The sequence below is a fragment of the Pelobates fuscus genome, chromosome 4 (assembly GCF_036172605.1).
Source record: "Pelobates fuscus isolate aPelFus1 chromosome 4, aPelFus1.pri, whole genome shotgun sequence".
In the NCBI taxonomy this organism is placed as follows: domain Eukaryota; kingdom Metazoa; phylum Chordata; class Amphibia; order Anura; family Pelobatidae; genus Pelobates; species Pelobates fuscus.
The window spans coordinates 208,708,553-208,732,727 of NC_086320.1; the positions used below are offsets into that span (position 1 = coordinate 208,708,553).

Sequence of the window (24,175 nt, forward strand, 5' to 3'; positions counted from 1 at the left end):
CCACGAGTCGGAAGCACAAAAAAACTAAAGCAGACAAAGACCCTACCAGTCGCAACATCGGAGAACTTCTACTGCTCTCGCAAAAGTCCGCATGGGACAAGATGGCGAAAAGGAGAAGATGGTTACTCATACTCCTCGGAGGATTTTTCCATAGATCCGGGAAAAGGGGCATCGTATGCGCCACCACCTGAGCCCAAACACACACGTACCACTACTAAGGAACCGATCACAGCTTCCCTATTAAAAAGCATGCTGGCGGAACTTAGAGCTAACATCATGGCCGACATGACCTACATTAAAGAAGCAATAGAGGGAGTCACCTCTAGGGTCATGCTGCTGGAGGTCTCATCTAGCACCCACGACTCCAGGATAACAGCTTTGGAGTGAACACTGGTCGAAGTGCAGAAACAGCAACAGGCCACCAATGACCGGGTCAATACCCATGAAGATCAGCGAAGGCGCTATAACTTAAGATAAGAACCATTCGGCACATCTAATCTCCCCAATTTTCAAAATACTTTCATTAGTCCCTGACCTTATCGTATAGCTAGGATAGCCTTATGCCTATCCCACGCATGCTTAAACTCCTTTACTGTGTTAACCTCTACCACTTCAGCTGGAAGGCTATTCCACGCATCCACTACCCTCTCAGTAAAGTAATACTTCCTGATATTATTGTTAAACCTTTGCCCCTCTAATTTAAGACTATGTCCTCTTGTTGTGGTAGTTTTTCTTCTTTTAAATATAGTCTCCTCCTTTACTGTGTTGATTTCCTTTATGTATTTAAATGTGTCTATCATATCCAAAACAAAATCCAAAATGTGCACTATATAGTTGAATTCCCTACTCATAAGGCAGCACTTTTATTTATTTTTTTCTGTTTACATACAATTTCAAAAGATCGTTAAAAAAGAAACCAACATTATATAGTTATCTAGTTCTATAATTCTTCCCCTATGCATGGTCCACCTTTTTAGATCTTTTTATGTGACATTGATTTATAGAGTTGAATTTGGAGATAGGTTTCTTTGTAGCTCATGGTAGTATTAGGATATACTTGTCCTCATCTGCATTAGACTGGTAACACATCCATAAGCAGCAGCTCCCTGTGGATGCCACCACTAATTCAACTTCTCTAGCAATGGTACTATAACAGCAACAAATATTTAGATACATAATTATGGTGTTTCTGCATCCACAGTTCATATCTATTACTATCAACATTAAGAGGATTCTGAATTAACGTGTTAACTAGTACTATAGCATAGCTCCCGCTAATCTCGGTCTCCCATGGCATTAGGGCTCCCATTCTCTATAGTGTCTGTTAAACTATGATTAACACTCAGATGACTGGTTAGAAAACATGATCTGTCTGTCAACATAATAAAGAATGGCGTTCTGAAGAAATTTGAGACGGCATCATTTTCAGTGTTACCTCCTATCATTTATAGAACATGTATTTTTTTTATAAAACTTATATTTTTTACTGTTTGTGTCAGTGTTAGGGGATATGTTAGTGTAAGAACTCAAATAATTTTGGTTTGTCTACTCAATTCTCTATAAATATATATCAGGCAGAGTGTGTTTGCTCTGCCCCTTTTTATGTGTGTGTGTGTGTGTGTGTGTGTGCGCGCGCATGTTTTAATTCTGTTATTTCATCTGTCTAACCAACTGTCTGTCTATCTGTCTGTGTATTTCTACATTTCACCGGTTATTATTAAAATGTAATATCAGTAGTGCACACGAATCCTTTGCACATGCATAGCGGTACTAATTGTACTCCATTTCATCCCAGAAACACCACTGCAATCACAATAAGTGCATCTGAAATACAAATATAATGTGCATGTGAGTCATTAGCTGTAACAGTGTGCTTCAGTGTGTAAGAGAGATTTTTCTAAGCATCATTGCAATCATTATTAGTGTATGTTTAATGTTCGAGTGACAGAAGCTCTTCGGAATTTCACCTGAGGGTGAGTTTTTTTTTATTCATACGAATTCAGCCATTAGTCACTGTCAAGCAGGGCTAGCAGATGTCAGGATGCTAATGAGCTCCAATCTTTTATACAGATTTAAATGTTTTGCTAGTCATTCACCAGCAGAGAAACAGATGACAATAAATGTATAGCAATGTATGACTTGATTGAAATTTACTGAATTAATGAATAATTCAATAAAAATAAAGAGAAAGGAAATTGCATATATTACTGATGCACATGCAAACAATTCTGCAGACTGTACATGGTATTGTTTTATTTATTAAGCGCCAACATATTCTTCTCATTAATGCCCCATTATGAAACAAATGAATAAAAAATCAACTGCTGTCTCAAGGGAGAGTAAAACCTTCTCAAAGAAAAAAAAAAATCATTTGGTAAAGATTTTATAACTTCCTGAGCAGTATTCATCTTCAAGGATTTCTATTTACATCAGCTTGTTATTGTACATAATACATTTTTACAAATTATAGAACACATCTTAGCTGCAATTGCCATTCTACATACTTATTTTCACTGCCAAAACAACCTAAAATGAGAGTAAGGATGTGTTACACACTATTTTGACAAACTGAATGGATATAAAGCAGGGTCAGTATCTTAGCACCATAACGCATTTAGCAAGCTGTCCCATTAACAATCAAAATTGAACTAACTTCCTTTTTCAAATATACTGTTGTAGACTACTGAGTCAAACCAGACTAATATCTGGAACTTATTTTTTAATCTTTTATTTTATATATATATATGTTTGATTTTATATTCGAATTTTTATCTACAATAAAGCACCTTTTTTCTGGAATTCCTTTGGAATTTTGCATCTCTATTAGCAGCAAATTTAAAGGGAAAGCACAAAGCATCAAGCACCCTTAAAGGAACCACCGAGTCCCCAAAGAGAGAAAAAGGATTGGGACATCCTTGAATGGTCCAGAGGCGTATACCACCTGAGTCATATGAGGGTATGACTCCAGGCTTGTGAGTTATAATATTTCAGCTTATACACTTTTAATGCCCATTTTACAGTGTTGCACTATTGCCTGTATAATTTTGTTTTACAGAATACCGACTGTATCATATTCTTAGGAGCTCCACCTTTCTATATGTATGTATATCTTTTGAGTACATATCCTTCACATTTAGGCAGCAGTCCTTAGCCCCACCGTAGGAGTTATATTTTTTTAGTGCTTTTTGCACTATACCCTTTCTAGTGCTAATCTCGGACCTAATAGGCACTATGATTGTGGTTAATTTATTGTGCAGACACATTTTTGTCTGCTAAAGCTACTGATGTATCTATGCCTGTTTATAACACAGGACCACTATGACCATATTTTGTAACATGTTACTATGTGTCCTTTTTAGGCACTCTCTTGTTACTTGTTTACTAGAAATGTTACAATAAGTATGGTTTATCGATTTCATTTTCTCTATATGTAGCTATTACCCACTTTAGGGACCCTATTTTCCTTATACCTTTACTTTATTATTTATCAACTTTAATGCTTTAAAACCTGCTTGGTTTTTGCATATCACTTGGAGATTAATCCTGAAAACTTTTCTACAGACTTGATTGAACTAGATTGCTATTTACTTATAGGAAATTAGCTGTCCCTTTAGAATTACTGATTTATGACAACTTTGAATACTATATTTTAGGTCTATTCATTTTTTTTTTTTTACATATATAGCTAACTACGTTTTAATTACGTTTTAAATTTACTATTAAAAGCTATATTTTAAACTCAAGGGCACTCGCTTTCTATCTGTTTCCGCTACTGCTGTAGCTTCCCAAGGGTTAACCCCTATATGAGTGAATCCCTTTTGCTTCCTATTTCTTCTTCTTCTTATGAATATCAAATACACTCACAAAAGGTGCCGGCAAAGTGGTACTAGGATTGGAATCCAACTTGTATCAGCCACAGTCACACTCTATACTCCCTATTGGTAGCCAGCTTAGAGGGAGATCAGTGGGGATGGGGATAACAGGTCTCTGCTAGCTGTATTTGCTAGCGTGCGTTCCACTGCTGATCCTGCGTTCCACTGTGCTGTCATGTACGGTAAGATAGATGCAACTTCATGATCACTTCATCAGAGGTAGCATCTAGTCTGTTCGTCAGGTTTTTAAGCCTCCAGATCTTATTACAACTTGGGAATTTAACCCTTGAGTGTCCCTATTAAAAAGGGTTGTAGGAGGCGGAGCTTTACTGTGGAAGTGGACGGTCGCATGGCTGCTGAGCTCCTGACCATTATATCGGAAAACTACTGCTTTCAACGCTCGGACACTGGCCAAACCGGCCAAGTCTCACCTAGGACCCATGGGGAGGAAAACCAAGAAACAAAAGCTGGATAATCCCTGGCGTCGACAACCCCCACACCGGTGACTATGGAGGCTATAGGTGAGCTCATGGCGGATCACCACAAGACAATCTTGGCCGACGTGGCCACGATCCGGGACGAACTCAGGAGCTTGACAGGCCGGCTTAGGGCAGTGGACGGTACCTCCAGCGACCACACATGCCAAATAACAGAGCTTCAGGTTGCCATCCACGAACTGCGACAGCAGAATCCGCTCCATGAACAGCGATTGGCCACGCAGGAAGACAAACATCGCCAAACAAACCTGAAAGTTAGAGATGTCGCCAACTCCATCCCAGAGGCTGAGCTCCCACACTTTACCATGCGGCTCCTTACCGCACTACTGACACCGAAAGCGGCCAAAGCGGTTACACTAGACAGTATAGTCCGCGTACCGATACCAGCTAGGTATCACATAGTGCTCCAGTTCCAGAACTTAAGGGATAAAGTAGCAGTCCAGACAGCCACAAGAGAACAGGCGACATACCCCTTTGAAGGGATGATCCTGTCATTCTACTCCGATCTCTCAGGCAGGACACTGGTGTGAAGAAGTTTCCTACGACAATTCACCTCACTCCTGCGAATGCACCACATCAAGTACAGCTGGGGTCCAGCTCATGCTCTGCACATCAACAAAGGAGACACATTGCATGTCATACATGATATGCAGGAAGCCACGAGGGTACTGGGCCTGTTAGATCTTCCCCTGAACTCACTTAATCCAGTGGTGCCATCAGTGGGGCCCACAAGCTCCTTCAGACAAGATACAGCCAATTCTCCGGAGTTCATGCCACGACATAAAGTTTACCGGGACACTCTCCCACCATATACTGACTCCATTGCTTCACATTTACAGCTCAAAAGTTAAGACTTTGATTTTAATTGGGGCAACGTTCTTCATACCAGACCACGACCACCGACATTCAGGCAAAGGCCCAGACCTACCCGACTACCAGCTGACCATTACCCCCCCTCCGCGCCACAGTGTAATTCAGGCTCACATAACAAAGGGCTCATATAACCCTCTCTTAACGTCCCACCCACAGGATACACCAGCCAAGCCCTGGCTAACCCACTTCCCCCTCCCGTTTTATGCATTAATGGTTTTCGTTTCTTTGAGGTTCATCACTTCAAATGTTTATTTTTACACTAGCTATGTACCAGCACAATATAGCATAGGTGACAGTAGGAGACGATGCAGCTGAATACACACACCATCACCATCGCCTCACTTAGTAAACAAACAAACAAAAAAATGTGCACTGACATCCATGCCGAACTGATGTACTATGTTTACTGTTGTGCGGACACCCGCTGTTGTGGCAAGTGAACCACTTTGTAAAGTGTTTTCCATGCACACAAAAATAAAGAATTTATTTTTAAAAAAAGGGTTGTTAACCCATGCATGCTCTCAGGTAAAGACATAAATTCATTTATATACACATATAAAAAAAATAAATGTTTAAAAATCCTTATACTCAGACTGTAATACAGTTAAAATATACATTCAAAGCATAAATATAAACACACAAGTACGGAAATACATTGGTACGTTAAAAATTACATGCTGGCATTCAAATAATACAGATTAATAGTTAAATTGATTGTGGCAGAGGGAAATTCTTAAAAGATGGTAAGCTAAATTACCTTAAACGTTGAAGTTATCATCATATCCAGAGGTTTGGAACTGGGCGGCATACACTGATTGACTGGTGCGGGAGATAGATTGTTTTCGGGGATATCTTATTATTTAGGTGTAGATCTATTGTTTTGTATTCTACAATGGCCCAATTGCTTGTGAAAAAATCAGATGTCGATGGGGGCTATGCAGCAAATAGGTGTTGAGGAGCTTACTCAGAAAAGGGTAATTAAACATCTAAATAACGTTAAGTAAAATAAATTGGGATGAAACCAAATCAGATAAAGATATAGATAAAATTGGTGATAAATTCAAAAAGTAGAAGTAGAAACTAAAGTAAATCGAAAAATATCAATATAAAGATAGAAACAGAAAAATAAAAATGAAATTAAAAATAAAAAAGAATATAATTACAAATAAAAGTAAAAATAAAGATAACTATAAGTGAATATAAAAAGAATTATAAAAATAAAAATAAATATAAAAATATAAAACAAGTAAAAATACAGGACCGAAGATAGAGATAAAGACGAAGTAATATAAAGTAAAATAAGATGAAAAATACATAAAGATGGAAATAGTAAATATAGATTGATAAACATAAATAAAAATGAGAATGCGGAACGAAGAGAAAAAATAAGAAAGAAAAATGCATTGAAGGAAAAACAAAAAAAAGGAACAAAAAGGAAAGAAATGGATTGAAATAAAGTCAACAATAAAATTGGAATGGGATAAAAATGAGTTGGCCTAATAGTAGGTCATAGGCCGTATGGTCATATATTGTGGACTAGATAATGTAAAGGAGCATTAGTCGATGGATAAGAAGAATAAGACGAAATTGCTCTGAGTTTGAAGTCTGTACTACCCAAATGGATGAAAAGTGGAGCCAATTCCTAAAAAAGGGATATGCAAAAGACCAGTTGGATGAAGCCCTGAATCGAGCATTGGAACTCCCTAGGGAACATACATTGGAGAAAAGAAGCAAAGAAATAAAATCAACAGCAGAAATTCCATCCTTCATTAAACAATTCAGTAACCAATCCTTCTTGATCAGTAATATTGGGAAAACATTGGGATATCCTAAAAGGTGACTCAATACTGGCACCAGTATTAGGGAATAAAACCCAGAATCATCAATTCTAGAGCACCCAACTTAAAGATGGCTCCCACCATAAAGGAACAGAAAAAATCTGACACAAACCCTAAACAGTTAGGTTTTCGAAAGTGTGGTAAATGCGTAGGATGTAGGAATAATCCCACCCAAGAATTCCTTATCAGAGAATTTAGTGACATGGAAGAAGAAGAAACTTTTAAGATCAAAACCCAACTGGATTGTAATTAAGTGGGAGTAATTTACCTTCTCATTTGTAAATGCAATAAATGTTATATAGGAAGAACTTAAAGGAAATTTTCAAAAAGAGTAGGAGAACACATATATAATATAAGAAAAGGTCTCCTTACGCACAATCTTTCAAGGCATTTCTGTGTACATCATGCAAAAAATCCAGAAGGCTTAAAGTTTATGGCGATATAAAAAATCAACAAACATTGGAGAGGAGGGGATTTAGTAAAAACATTAGATAGAGCAGAGGCGAAGTGGATCTTCTAATTGGATTCATTGGAACCAAAAGGTCTAAATGCAGACTTTGAACTAAATGCCTTTTTAGAATAACATATTTATACCATAACCAATGCTTCTTTACAGTATCTAGTCCACAATATATGACCATACGGCCTATGGCCTACTATTAGGTCAACTCATTTTCATCCCATTCCTTTTCTATTGTTGACTTTATTTCAATCCATTTCTTTCCTTCTTTTCCCTTTTTTTTGCTTTTCCTTCCGAGCATTTTTCTTTCTTCTTTTTTCTCTTCCTTTCACATTTTCATTTGTATTTATGTTTATCCATCTATATTTACTATTTCCATCTTTATTTATTTATTTTTTTATCTTTATATTACTTTGTCTTTATCTCTAGCTTCGGTCCTGTATTTTTATTTTTATATTTACTTTTATTTTTATAAAAAAATTATATTCGTTAATATTTATTTTTATTTATAATCATTTAAAAAAAATTTTTTGTAGTTCTTTATTTTTGAAGTGCAGAGGAACAGGCACAAAATGACTGACATATATTGTAGATTACAAAAACAAGTGAGTACAGACTTAAAGTTACAACACAATATGCCAAGAGGAAACTGCACATTTTTTTGTTAAGTATAATGAATAGATATATGCAAGATAACATGTCAGGGTATAGCCAAGCACAAGATATGCACACAGATGAGGAATTCCCAACAGGTTATTTGATATGGTGAGAAGTATACAAGATTAGAATGTTGAGATCAAGCTAGGTAAGCATGTCTAGGGACATGACCAAAACTAAATATGCAAGCATAGAAGACATTCTAGACATGGTGTTTGCTACACAATATTAAGTGTGAAAGCACAGACTGACAGTAGATGTAACTAATACACTAATTTCCTGGTGTTCTGGTTTTTCCCCCTCTTTTGTGCTGCTGCTTGATTGATTGGGGGGAGTGTTTATTAATTGCACCTGTGTGGGATTGGTATCCCTATAAAGGCACACCCCTAACTCCCTGAGCTTGCTCACATTATTTGGAAGCAGACTCTATTAAGTAGACTCTTTCAAGTAGGAGTTAAAAAACCAGGAGTTGGAACTAACTAGGGGTTTAAACTATCAAGGTAATTTTTAAAAAAAATTTTTTATTTATATATATAGATTTTTTTTTTTTACTTTATTTTTTTTTTTTTAATCTGTATCTGGGGAAATGAGTGTTAGCAAGATTGTTAGTTTAACTCAATGCACTTCTTGTTGCATGTATGGATGCCTGGATGTACCCGTCCATGGTCCATACCTCTGTGATGGTTGTGTGCGAGTGGCTTCTCTGGAAGCTCAGATTGGAGATCTTGAGAAGCAAATCGCAACTTTGAGGGAGATCGACAATCTTGAGAGGAGTCTGCTGCTGACTGAGCAGAGTTTAGTGGGGTCAGGTAGTGGAGAGGGAGGAGATATGACAGATGGGGAACAGGCATGTAGCTGGGTGACAGTGGGGCGAGGAAGCAGGGGGGGAGGGAAGAGGAAAGGGCTAGCTAGTCCTGATTTGGTGCAACCTAGCAGATTTGCCCGTTTGAGGGAAGATGTTGGGAGCATCAGCTCAGGAGTAGCTGTATTAGAGGAAGCTGTTACTTCTAACAGCCGAGGTGACAGCCCCTCTAGTACGGGTGGGGATCAAAATGTAAGGAAGGCAAGACAGGTTGTGGTGGTAGGGGACTCTATCATTAGGAGAGCAGATAGGGCAATCTGCCACTCTGATCGGCTCAACCGGACAGTTTGCTGTCTCCCGGGTGCTCGGGTCCGGCATGTTGCTGACAGAGTGGATGGATTATTGGGAGGGGCTGGGGATGACCCAGCGGTCATGGTCCATGTTGGTACCAATGACAAAGTAAGAGGAAGATGGAAGGCCCTAAAGAATGATTTCAGGGAATTAGGTAGCAAACTCAAGAAAAGGACCTCCAAGGTGGTATTCTCTGAGATATTACCTGTGCCACGTGCTACAGTGGAAAGGCAGCGGGAGATTAGAGAGGTTAATGCGTGGCTGAAGTCTTGGTGCAGGAAGGAGGGTTTTGGGTTTTTAGAGCACTGGGCCGACTTTGCGATTGGGTACAACCTATATAGTAGTGATGGATTGCACCTAAACGGAAGGGGGTCTGCAGTGCTGGGGGATAGGATGGCTAGAAGGTTGGAGGAGATTTTAAACTAGTAGTAGGGGGGGAGGGTCATAGCAATCTACAAAATGGAGATAGGACAGAAAGGAGATGGGCTTTAGAACAGTATAAGGAGGGTGGAGACGGGGGGAGGGGCAAGCTCAGAACAGAGAAGCTATGTAATGTTGGTAATTCACAAAATAAACAAGAGACGCATGATATTAAATGTATGCTTACTAATGCAAGGAGCCTAAATAACAAAATGGGGGAACTAGAGGCATTAGCATACACTAAACAATATGATATAATAGGCATAACTGAAACATGGTGGGATGAGACACATGACTGGGCAGTTAACTTAAATGGGTACACATTATTTAGGAAGGATAGGAAAAACAAGAAGGGTGGTGGGGTATGTTTGTATGTCAACCATGATTTAAAGCCAAATCTTAAGCAAATTGAATGCGATGAGGAAAATGTGGAAGCTTTATGGGTAAATATCTGCTTGGGGGAAAAGAAGGGAAACCAACTATTGGTTGGGATATGTTATAAACCACCTAATGTTAATATTGACGAGGAACAACAGCTGTTTGAGCAAATTGAGAAAGCTGCAAATCTTGGTAACACTTTAATTATTGGAGATTTTAATTTCCCAGACATAAATTGGGACATAGGGACTAGTAGCTCAGCAAAGGGAATTAGGTTTTTAAACTTGTTAAATGACAACTTCATGTTACAACTTGTACAAGCACCAACTAGAATGGACGCTTGTCTGGACCTGGTTTTAACAAACAACGTTGATCTTTTGACCAACATTCAAGTAGGTGAGCACTTGGGAAATAGTGATCACAATATAGTGTCCTTTGAAATAAACTCAAAAAAACAAAAGCACATGGGGTATACTAAAACATATAATTTTAAAAAGGCCAATTTCAATAAGATAAGGGAAGCTTTACAATATATTGACTGGCATAAACTCTTTAGTGAAAAGAACACTGAGGATAAATGGATCATCTTCCAACAAATATTAGAAAGGTACATTTCTCAGTATGTACCATTGGGAAATAAGTATAAAAGAAACAAATTAAAACCAATGTGGCTTAGTAGAGAAGTAAAACAAGAGATTAAAAATAAGAAAAGGGCATTTAAAGCATTTAAATCAGACAAATCAGATGCATCTTATAAAAGATATAAGAAAGCAAATAATGCGTGCAAAAAGGCAATTAAACTTGCTAAACTTCAAAATGAAAAAATGATAGCTAAAGAGAGCAAAACCAACCCCAAAGCATTTTTTAAGTACATAAATTCCAAAAAACCCAAAAATGAAAGTATAGGTACACTTAAAACTGAAACGGGGGTGTTAGTTAATGAAGACCAAGAAAAGGCAGGAATTCTAAATAACTATTTCTCCTCTGTATATATTAAAGAAGAACCCATGGCAATAGATGTGCAAATGATTGCTACTAAAAACTTGCAGAATAATTGTAATTGGTTAACTCAAGACAATGTGCTGCAGCAACTAAAGAAAGTTAATATAAACAAAGCTCCAGGGCCTGACGGTATCCATCCACGTGTACTTAAGGAACTAAGTGTAGAAATAAGTGAACCTCTGTTTTTAATCTTTCAAGATTCTTTTCTTTCAGGAAGTGTTCCGGAGGATTGGAGGAAGGCAGATGTGGTTCCTATATTCAAAAAGGGTTCAAAATCCTTGCCTGGAAATTATAGACCTGTGAGCTTAACTTCTGTGGCTGGTAAAATATTTGAAAGGTTATTAAGGGATAATATTCAAGAATTCCTTGAGAAGAATATGGTTATCAGCAAAAATCAGCACGGTTTTATGAAGCACAGGTCATGTCAAACTAACTTGATTGCGTTCTACGAAGAAGTAAGTAGAAGTATAGATCAGGGTGTTGCAGTGGATGTGATCTATTTGGATTTTGCCAAGGCATTTGATACAGTTCCACACAAAAGATTAGTGTTCAAACTCAAGGAAATCGGTCTCGATGAAAATGCTTGTTCTTGGGTAGAACATTGGCTTAAAAACAGAATACAAAGAGTTGTCGTTAATGGTAAATTTTCAAGCTGGACAGAGGTGGCAAGTGGTGTCCCTCAGGGGTCTGTTCTGGGACCCCTTCTATTTAACATTTTTATAAATGATCTTGAAGACAGCATTGAAAGTCATGTTTCAGTGTTTGCAGATGACACAAAACTTTGTAAAATAATACAATGTGAGCAAGATATTACTTTGCTGCAGAAGGATTTAGATAGACTGGAGGACTGGGCACTCAAATGGCAGATGAAATTTAATGTTGAAAAATGCAAAGTTATGCACTTCGGCGTAAAGAATACACAAGCAACGTATACCCTTAATGGAAGCGAATTAGGGGTAACAACACACGAAAAGGACTTGGGAATTGTTATAGACAACAAACTATGCAACAATGTGCAATGTCAATCAGCAGTGGCCAAGGCCAGTAAGGTATTGTCATGCATGAAAAAGGGCATTCATTCTCGGGACGAGAATATCATTTTGCCTCTCTATAAATCACTGGTAAGACCACATATTGAATATGCTGTGCAATTTTGGGCACCTGTTCTAAAGAAGGATATCATGGCACTAGAAAAAGTGCAGAGGCGGGCTACAAAATTAATAAAAGGAATGGAACATATCAGCTATGAAGAAAGGTTAACAAATTTAAACCTATTTAGTTTAGAAAAACGTCGCCTGAGAGGGGATATGATAACATTATACAAATATATTCGGGGCCAATACAAACCATTGTGTGGAAATCTATTCACAAACCGGACTTTACATAGGACACGAGGCCATGCGTTTAGACTGGAAGAAAGAAGATTTCGTCTAAGGCAAAGGAAAGGTTTTTTTACTGTAAGAACAATCAGGATGTGGAATTCTCTGCCTGAAGAAGTGGTTTTATCAGAGTCCATACAGATGTTCAAACAGCTACTAGATGCATACTTGCAAAGACAGAATATTCAAGGATATAATCTTTCAATGTAGGGTAATAACTGCTTGATTCAAGGATAAATCTGACTGCCATTCTGGGGTCAATAAGGAATTTTTTGTCCTAGCTTGTTGCAAAATTGTGCTTCAAACTGGGTTTTTTTTTTTCTCTTTTTTTTTCTCTTTTGGATCAAAAGCAAAAAACAGGTGTGAGGAAGGCTGAACTTGATGGACGCAAGTCTCTTTTCAGCTATCTAACTATGTAATATGTAATAGGAGAAAGAAGTAACACTGGATATTTAAGAGTAAATTACCATTGCTGGTCAATCTAAGCACGTCAATAGGGTGTAGCATTATAGGCATAACAATTATATTTGTTAGGAGAGCAGCTGTGGAGTCAGCAGCCTTGCCCTAGTGAGAGTCTGCAGTCCATTCAATCGATGCCCTCGCGGTGAAGTTGGGCTCTAGCGTTATCAAAGATATCGCCCTGTCAGGCCCACACTCCTAAGCTGTTCCACATGAGGTTCTTCGGCATCCAGCCACATCCAACAGTGGGGGATCGTGTTTGCGATCCATCTGCCCCTGCCACCCGCCTCGCTTGTTGGGGATCCTCAGTCTGGAAGATCCATGTTTGCCTCGCCGTTTAGGTGAGCGGGTGCGAGTGTTACCCAGTCGGTGTTTGTGCGCCTTCGTGTAGCATCTCAGCTTTAACATTACCATGCTGTGGGCCCCCTGGGGAGATCTCACTCTGCCGGGGTGAACGTCAGACCAGAGCATGAGAGCCTTGGCTTGTCTTCTAGAATTGGTGAGTATGACAGGATGTCTGGTGCTTAGCCTCTCCAAGAATCGGGAAAATATGCTGTCCAGTGCCCATGTAAATGGGTCTGCATGGGTGGGTAATGAGGGGAGGTCCATGGTGTGGCAAGCCCAGGTATGGTGGCCATTTTGGGAAGTAGGCACAAGCCCTGCAGCTTGCCTGCAGTGCTGGCGTCTCACAGATTTGGCCACAAGGGAGCACCAGTGGCGACCGGGATATCCCCCACCGGTCCATAGGAGGGTGGCAGGGCTTTAGAACAAGCGGTCTTTAGATCAGAGTGGGGGAGTGGCCGCCTTCCCCACTCCAAGTATGATTTAGGGCTGCCGAGCCGTTCGACACGGGCTGTATCCATCGCATTCACGCAAATGCAGGCATGAAGGTCATCTGAGTACTCCTCAGTAGCATTAGCAGGATCAGTGCCCAGATTATAGCAGTAAAGTCCGGTATATGGCTTAAACAGTGGGTTTCCTCAAGGAGCTCTTGGTCGGCCATCAAGCCCTGCCCCATTAATTTTTATTTTTTATTTTATTTTTATTTTTCTGTTTCTATCTTTATCTTGATATTATTTATTCACAATTTACTTTAGTTTCTACTTCTACTTTTTGAATTTATCACCATTTGTATCTGACTATATCGGATTTCGTTTCATACCAATTTATTTTACTCAACGTTATTTAGACGTTTAATTACCCTTTTCTGAGTAAGCTCCTAAACACCTATTTGCCGCATAGCCCCCATCGGCATCTGATTTTTTTCACAAGCAATTGGGCCATTGTTGAATACAACATAATAGATAAGCACCTTCAGAATATTTAGATCTAAATAATAAGATGTCCCCAAAAAGATCTATTTCCCCCACCAGTCAATCAGTGTATGTCTCCCAGTTCCAAACCACTGGATATGATGATATCTTCAACGTTTAAGATTGTAACAATATTCCCGTACATATGGAGAAATAACCCTATCCTTAATCTGGTAAAGGTGAATTGCCCCCCAAATTTTTATTACATTTTTATAAATTTTTTACTACTTTGTCATTCATTTTTACGTAAGATGTACTAGCCTAATAGATATGCTTATAAAGACTTTAGCTTCTCGATATCTAACTCTAGCTCGGTATGAGCTATATGAATTAAGATTTAATAATTTAGCTTACCACAAACGTTAGAGCTCACTGAGAGGGGAGGACACAGCAGCTCTGCCATCAAACCATAGGAGAGGCTGAGTTAAAGCACAATAGGTGGCTTCTATCAGCACTCTTCCTGCAGTTTGTGGAAGAAGTAATTGTTTTTATTATTATTTCTCCATTGAGAGGAGCAGATACCATTTATCATCACCATGGTGGTCTTCAAGGGAATCAAGAGCTTTGTGCTGAGCTTCTCTGAGCCTGACAAGGTGTACTGTGGAGGGGAGAAGGTGACAGGAACGGTCCAGGTGGAGGTGGCTGAGGTGACCAGGGTGACAGCAGTCAGGGTTCTGGCCTGTGGAGTGGCCAAGATGGCGTGGTCCTCAGGATCTCGGCACTGCAAGCAGGACATGTAGTACCTGAGATATGAGGACACCTTGCAGATGGAGGACCAGCCTACAGATTCAGATGGCTCTGTAATTCTGAGACCTGGAAACCGCGACGTGTACACGTTTGGATTCGAGTTACCTCAAGGGCCTTTGGGCACTACGTTCAAGGGAAAGTATGGTTCTGTGGAGTACTGGGTGAAGGCTTACTTGGATCATCCGTCCCATCCTTCTCAGGAAGTCAAGAAAACATTTGAAGTAGTGGATTCTGTGGATGTTAATACACCAGATTTGACGTCTCCAGTTTCTGGAAAAAAACACAAGAAAATGACTTGTCTCTTCTTTCCTGATGGACACATCTCTATGTCTTCTAGCATCAATCGCAAAGGATTCTGTGAAGGAGATGAAATTTGTATCTCTGCTGACTTTGAGAACACCTGCTCACGTATTGCAGTCCCTAAAGCGGCCATCATAGCCAAACATACATACCTGGCCAACGGTCTTACCAAAGTCTTCACTCAGAAACTCTGCAGGGTGAGAAGAAACCACATCATCTCTGGCATGTCCGATTCTTGGCGAGGAAAGAGCATCCGGGTCCCCGAAATAAAGCCCTCCATCCTTCGATGCAATATTCTGAGAGTCGAATATTCATTACTGGTCTACGTCAGCGTTCCTGGAGCTAAGAAGGTAATCTTGGATCTGCCTCTTGTGATTGGCAGCAGCTCTTCTGGATTAAGCAGCCGATCCTCCAGCATGGCTAGCCAAACAAGTTCTGAAATGAGTTGGGTTGAGTTGAACATCCCAGGAACGCCAGAAGCACCTCCTTGCTATTTGGACATAGTTCCTGAAGACCACAGACTTGAGAGACCCACTACACCTCTCTTGGATGAGCTGGACTACATCTGTGAAAGCCCTATCTTCATGTACGCTCCAGAGTTCAAGTACATGCCTCCAACCTACACAGAGGTTGATGCCAACAAGAATACCTGCGTGCATTAAGCAGAATGTGAATCAGTCGTCTGGCTTATTCTCGAGTTCTGAAATGTGTCCTCACTTGACCTTTCACAAAGCACTGCAAAAAGAGGTCATTTTGTAGCCTTTGATGCAGATTCCCGGGAGAAGGGACAGACGAGGTTGAACACAATGCAAAATCACTTGACTGTTTCTCAAGCCATCAAAAGATACTAATTGTTCAAGGATGCCAATGCAAAATAAGATGGGGCTTGCCCATTTCACCTACCACTGGGATACGAGTGGTGCAAAGTAGATGAGTGGACTCCTAAAGTCTTTTTTTAAGAGAAATGTGCTATTTTTTATCACTCCAAAATCAAAAGTCTGGTTTTATTCTGATTTTTGCAACGCCAAGAACACTTTGTAAATGTTATACTTTCGTATAGAGTCTTGAATATTTCAATAGTGTAAGAGGCAAGCTTAACCTTTTCATTTGGCTTTTTATTACTTGTGCTATTTTCGTTCTAAATCACTCCAAACTGCATTCCAACAAGTTAAATATGCCCGTTACTGTGGGTTTTCAACCAAGATGGCTAGCAAGGAGTATAAAGCAGTTTAAATGCATATATTTCCCAACTTGCTTAGACAAGGCCTGCTCTTATAGCATACATTCAGTAGAACCATTAATAGACAAGCATGTGAAGACTATGACTTTCTATGTATGAACTGCTGCTTTTTGTATTGTTAAATGCAGTATTAATGTTTTTTTCAGCACTTATTTTGTAATGTTAAGGTAATTTTGTTATTTTTTTTGTTTATTTATGGCAATAGAATGCAACCACTACAGTTTTGATAGCTACCAACTTTAAAGTCTTTCCAAAAGCCAACGCTTTGGCTGCAAGCATTCACATTTTCTATCTATACATTATCCGTGGGTAAATCTAAGTGAACTTCTCAAATTGAGCTCTTTGCATTTTTAAGGATCAAAATCCTCACCGCTCAGGGAATTAGTTCACAGAATACTTGCTAAATAAGTTTTATAAAAAAGGGAGACTAGAGACCTCTGTTGCCAAGAGAGACCACAGTTTATGTCAGCAGAGGTCCAAAACCGTTTAAAAACTTTAAAGGGCTTTTTCTAAAAAAAAACAATGTCTTTTGTTTAAAGCCATATATTGTCAATGCACTCTGGTCTCATGTTGCTGCTGTAAAGCTATATTTGGGACTTATAGAAATGGCTTTGTCTTGCAACAATTTCATAAGCGTTTTAATGCAATATCTTGACCTAAGTGGTTTTCTGATGCCTTTTCCCAAGTATTTTGAGTTCTCTGCAGAGAATGCACTTAAACTTTTTATTTCTTTCTGTAAATGTACTGTAATTCAGCACTGCTTAAACACATTTCCTTGGAGAATGTATGCCCTGTGCCGAGGACAAATATTTGTAAGTTGTTTGTTACTGTATTATTTTGTATAATTATGTTTAAAGTTTCTTTATATTTTTTACTGCAATTTTTGACCCTATTTTCAGGGAACTTTTTGTTTTCTTAATAAAATATTTAAAAATTAAAAAAAAAAATAATAATAATTTAGCTTACCATCTTTTAAGAATTTCCCTCTGACACAATCAATTTTAATATTAATCCTTATTATTTGAATTCAAGCATGTACTTTTTAACGTACCAATGTATTTCCGTACTTGTGTACTTATAATTATGCTTTGAATGTATATTTTACTGTATTACAGTCCAAGTATAAGGATTTTTAAACTTTCAGTTTTATTAATATGTGTATATAAATTAATTTATGTATTTACCTGAGAACATGCAAGGGTTAACAACCCTTTTTAATAAGGACACTCAAGGGTTATAAGAGTTGTAATAAGATCAGGAGGCTTAAAAACCTGCCGAACAGACTAGATGCTACCTCTGATGAAGTGATGCAATTGGAACACACGCCAGCGAATACAGCAAGCAGAGACTTGTCATCCCCATCGATCTCCCTCTAAACCGGTTACCAAGAGGGAGTATAGAGTCGGATCACGGCTGATACAAGTTAGATTCCGATCCTAATACCACTATGCCCGGCACCTTTTGTGAGTGTATTTGATTTTTATATTGTATCCCCAATAAAGTATAACAGAGAACACTGTGGCCCTGTTTTTGTCATTGTAGATTCATTGCAAACGGCTGATCTTTTCACATTACAGACCTGCTACATATGTATCAACCTGTATTGGCTTTTGGAATTAAAGTGTGATACTATATTATTTCAGCTATAATCTAAGTCTCTTGTTTCCATTATAGCAGGAGCCCTGATATTTAGGGATTTCTTCAGCTGATACATTCTGATATCTTGTGGATAAGGACTTCATTGACTTGTTTTTTATTTTATTTATTTTTTTCCGATCACACTAGTCCTTTATTAATCTATTTATTAATCCATTGCTGTACTATTTATATTTGGACTTGAACTGATATCCTAAAGAATTGAACTATTTGAGACATTATATATATTGTACATAATACACTATTTAGTGGTCTGATCCCCCCTTTTACTCCTTTGGATTTTTATCTCTAATCCGATTAACTTTTTTATATTTAACCTTTCCTGTTTGCTGCAATAGTTTTTACTGTTTTATTCTTGTATTTATACTAGTATTTTCCAGTCTTCAGTGTGTGATTTTGATTACCAGTTGTAGTGGGTATATTTATCATTATTTAGGACTTTTATTGATTATTTTACATTTATTATTCTGCACTAATTTTATTTGATTGTTTCCCAATTATATATCTTATTTGCACCTTCTTATATTCCCATCTCTATCAACCCAAGGGTTTTAGTTACTAATTTCCCTTAGCCCTCAGCAATTAGAATATGTATACATTATATATTTAATAAATATATCATTAGATAGTGTAAAGGATCACCTGGAACCCCGACTGGGTACCTCCGTTGAAGGATGCTCCTAGCGCTTCCTGAGGGCTCCGAGCACTCCAGCTAACACCATAACCACCGTAGACCCCTCCAGAGAGCAAGACAGGAACAAGCTCTTACAGGAGCTTAGCAGTGATTTAGCAAGGGAGTATGACAAGCATAGTAATCCCTTGTAGCAGATTCCCCCAATAAGAGACGGCACTCCCTGGAACTCACACTGCCGCTTAGGAGGAAGGATGACCCCTTCGGTTCCCTGGAACTCACACTGCCGCTGGGGAGGAAGGACGGCACCTTCGGCTCCCTGGGATTCGCACTGCCACTGGAAAATGATACCGATTGTCTCCACTCCCTGTAACTCACTTGACTGCTGAGGAGAGAGACCAACTGTCTTCTCTCCCAAAAATACACACTGCCACTGGGGTTTCTCCCGACGTGCCAACCCCTTTGTCTGCTCTGTTTCAAACGGCAAGTACTCTTCCACTATTTTCCTCACGTACTGCACAGTTTTCTAAGGGGGTTGGGTCCAAAGTAAGCCAGCAGCGCAGTAACCTCTCTGTCAAACACATCCTGAGTGTAGCTGGGTGCCATGCTTGCTCTGAAAAAGTTAGTTCCTTAGTAGATAGGGGCGTTGTACGGATACTAGCGTTACCCTAAATTATAAATCCACGAACGGTGTCTCTGAGCTGCTTTGCCTTGCACTAGGATGCCATCCCACTGCTTGCCATCAATGTAACGGTTCACCTGGCATGCCGACTGGGTACCTTCGTTGAAGGATGCTCCTAGTGCTTCCTGAGGGCTCCAAGCACTCCAGCCGACACCATAACCACCGTTGACCCCTCCATAGAGCAAGACAGGAACAAGCTTTTACAAGAACTTAGCAGTGATTTGGCAAGGGAGTATGACAAGCATAGCAATTCCTTGTAGCAGATTCCCCCAATAAGAGACAGCACTCCAAATTGAGGGTGAAGTAGAACAGACAGAGCTGTGGGTTTATTGTTCTTATATACACATTCTTACACATTAGTACCACCCACAGGGTTTTGTAAAACAACCAATAAACACGTATAATACACTCAGACACTCCCACACAAACCCTCTTCTCTGCCTGTGATACGATTACCTTACACAATAAGTTAATGTAACAATCACAGGCAGGAGAATACACAGTTTTACACAATATTCATAACTTTAAAAGTATTCATCATATTCACATAAAACGTACATCAGAATCAGCATACTCCAAATACAAACATACGTCAAAATCATACAAATTGGTACAGTGGGTCAAAAGTTAGATTGATGTCCTTTGTGACCAAATGAAGCATGGCTTTTCTGCCCAAAACCGGTTCCACAGAGTCTTCTATCCTGGAGATAATTGGGAAGTAATCCAATTATCTCCAAGGACAGAGGCAAAACTCCATTAGTCACATGGTAGCAAAAGACAATAAAATACATAAATATATCTAACTGTGCAGCTATTGCATAAAACAGGTACATTCAACATATCCCCAGATAGCTTAGATCTGAGCGCACATTATTACTGAATGGTGCTCAGATCACATACATACAGTTCATGGCATAGCTATCTGGGGTATCACTGGTCAAATAGGGAAAGCTTTTGTGTCTTTGCAGGGGAAATCAAGCGTTTCAACATGGGGCCATAGTCCAGAGGGACCAGGCGAGCAACCAGGCTCCTCCAATGCCCCGTGGTGGGGTTGGTACCGTCACAGATAGATAGATAGTTCAGCCAAAACTATTTTTTTTTTTTGCTAAGCACAAATTTAAGGATGGGAAATTCTTTGTCCTAAAAGGGTTTCATAATTTGGAAAAACAGAATATTACAGCATATAATAATGAATTTAGATGGTAACAGCGTGTTGATCCAAGAAGATTCTGGATTGCTATTTTGGAATCAAGGAGAATTTTTATACTTGTTTGTGGCACAATTGGCTTCAAACTCTGGGGATGGGGTTGCCTACTTCTGGATCATCCCCGTTAACAGATAAGTGGATGGGTGAACGTGGTGTACTTGAGTATTTTTTCAACATAGATGACTATGTTTTCATGTGGGTATGTAATCCACATTGCCAACATAATAGCATGTCCTCCATCAGAATATTTATTTGTCTAAAAAATGATGGAAAATTCAGAAATTCATTGTGTCGCCGTTAATAAAATACAGAATGCAGAAGAAGCAACTAGCTACAAATTCAAAGATTTAATAAATTGCACCAAAAGTATGCAGTTAATAAGATATGAAAGTGACAGCAGCACCTTGATAAATATCCCGTAGTGTGTGCATGCAGTTGCATCATTTATTTGCATAATAGGGAGCAACAAATCTGTTGAATATGGGACAGTATTTGAGACAGATGCTCATTATGATGTAGAACTGTTGGCTGTGAGTGGATGCTCATAAATGCAATGCCACTGACCCACCACAAACAATTTATAATGTCCTAAATACATCTAAAAGGAACACGTCAGGTATCCTAGTCACTCAGCATGCTGTTGTAGTTATGTTGCGAGGCGGTGTCTCCCTTTTGTAAGGAGTCAACATGTTTTAAATAAATTTGACTTATTACCAGGGATTCACTGTTTCCAGCACCAGTACTGCTGCCAGCCTCAACTACAGCTCAGTGAGAGCCAGAACCTTTCTTCATTAAGCTAAACCCAGAGGGAGCAGGTCTTAGCTCATTGGCTGAGTGTGATCATCTGACACTTGCAACCAAAATGCAAGCCTTACACTACAGGGTTTAGCTGAGTAGAGCTAACGTAAACTTCTGAGGAGGATTTTCTGGCTCTCACTGAGTTGTAGTGTATGTGCGAAGCAGCACACAATGGACCACAGGTAAGTAGTCACACCATTCTAACACAGTTTGATTGTTTACAATGGGGTGTCAGGGCACTCCAGAGCATTCCTGGCACCATAACCACTATGGTGTTTTGAGTGTTTCTTTACGAATAAATACATGATTAAGAAATACCTGTTGAGTTCAGAACTTGGGGAGAGCCCACTTGGGAGTTACTAACGTAATTATGGTCTTAAGTTTGCCTTTACAGAGAAACCTCATGTGCCTCATGCCTATTTTCTCAGGAGCTAGCACATAGCAAGGTATGACATTACTAGCTAAGAAAATGTATCAGCATGTGTTGGAAATAATTATAACTGCAAATTGATTTTTACTCAAACCTGACACGTAGCATGCTGCTAAAACTAGGAAAACAACTCATTCATTTTAATGTCTAATCTACGTTTTTATATGTATGTTTTTCAAGGCTGCTTTTCCTGTGTTTCTTTCTGTAGAATTTGCTTTTCCAGGGATTTGGTTGGTATATTTAATATTTTGTAGTGTTTAACATTTATTATTTGTTTGCTCACTGAAATTGATATATTAATTACCAGTATGATTCACAAGGGTTTATTCACAAAACAATGAAAGGTGATGAATTGCAAAATGAATTCCAAAATTTTGGTCACACTGTATTAGAACCTTGCTAAATATTTCATCATATATTAAAACATCTTATTTATATTAATTGCTAATTTTTGGTTGAACAATATTTACCTATATAATCCTGTGTTTTTGTTTTCTAATAAGATAAACTAACAGAAATTGTGCACGTATACACGTTTAACGCTTAAGAGGTGCTGGTGGGTGAGGAAGATAGGGTGAGTGTCTTTGTTTTGTCTGACTAGAAAGTGCTTGCAGTAGAAAATGGGATTAGCACCTTGAATTGTTTTCAGATGTAATTTGAAACGAGAAGGAAATTGGACAATAGAGACGTGCCTAGTGTAGTTCAACTTAACTAATGTAACATCGAGAAAGAGATACACTTTAATTTTTAGAGCTGCAAGTTAGCTCTACTTTTGTGAGCTTCTTAAGGATGTGCAGTATATCTCATTGTCTAAAAACGTAGTGCAGATTATGATGAAAGTAAATGCAAATAAAAGGAAAACTGCTTACTGGTTTAGAGAAAAATAAGGTTTTGCTCAATCCATGCAGCTGAGGTGTTCAAAACGGCAACTGAATAAAAGCAGGAAGGAAAATGGTGTCCAAAATGGCAACTGGATAAAAGCAGGATGGTCCAGGAATCTTGAAAAAACTATCAATCTTTATTCTGAAATAAAACAGCTTAAAACAATAAAAGCAGGCTGTAATACATAAATTATATATAAATTATAAACAAACCTCCCCAATGTATCTAGACTAGATAAAGGGAAACTATAAGTGCCAGGAAAACAAAGCTGTATTCTTGGCACTATAGCTCCCTTTGCCTGCCCCATCCCTCTCCCCAGTGAATAAAAAGTTAAAAACTTGTCGCGGGACGGAGGAGGAAGCAGAACTATGACCCAGCACCGAGGGCTATTGGCACTGAGATAAGGTAAGTAAATAAAGGGGGAGTCAGAGGGAGCTATAGTGACAGAAATACAGCATTGTATTCCTGGCACTGTAGCTACCTCTGCCTTTTCCCTCCCTTGCATCTCCCTCTCACCGGTTAATAAAGGGTTTAAAAACATTTATTTACTTACCTTATGCCAGTTTGGCTGTCCCTTGGCGCTGGGTCGAGGCTCTGCGACGAGCGGGAATTAATGCACATGCATGGCAAATGGTGCACGCGCATTAGATCTCACTATAGTAAAGCATTGAATGAATGCTTTCCTAAGGGTAAAAATCTAACCATAGATGTCCTCATGCAGAGCGTCAGATACCGGACCAAAGGTCTTATTGGATGTAGGAAATGTCTCCAGTGGCTATCTGGGAGATATCCACTCTAGGCAAATTTAGTGCTGCAATGTAAACATTGAAGTTTCTCTGGAACTACAATGTTTAACATTGTAGCACTAAGTGCAATAGGGACACTGCACCCAGACCACTTCAACAAGCTGAAATGGTCTGGGTGCTTATAGGGTCCCTTTATCAAAAAAACAAAAATAAATAATTTTCCTAATATCTTTGTAATATGATTTTAGCTAGCTATACTTATGAAGAAGATATACATCTATTTTACAGGTTAGGAAACATCCAAAAAAGTCAGCCTTATGTTTGCCTTGTGAATCAATCTTGCTGATATTGTCCCTTTTTAATTTCCTGACTTCTTTGCAAATATTCGCTAGAAAAATCTAATAATTGTAGTCAACAGTATTGATGGAAAATGCAAAGACGCAAACAATTTCTACAATTTTCAATATCTTTTTTTGTTTATCAACAATATTATGTTGCGTTTTTAGCACCACACATGTTTTGTATACCAGTAACTTTAACAAAATTATTTATGCT

The 24,175-nt window shown here is 38.8% G+C and overlaps 1 protein-coding gene and 1 pseudogene across 2 annotated transcripts in view; one reads left to right on the plus strand and one right to left on the minus strand.

Moving 5' to 3' along the window:
• LOC134608777 (poly(rC)-binding protein 3-like) overlaps positions 1 to 24,175 on the minus strand; it is a 1,002,469-nt gene that overhangs the window by 920,517 nt on the left and 57,777 nt on the right. The window lies entirely within an intron of this gene.
• LOC134608776 (thioredoxin-interacting protein-like) lies at positions 14,823 to 16,267 on the plus strand (annotated as a pseudogene).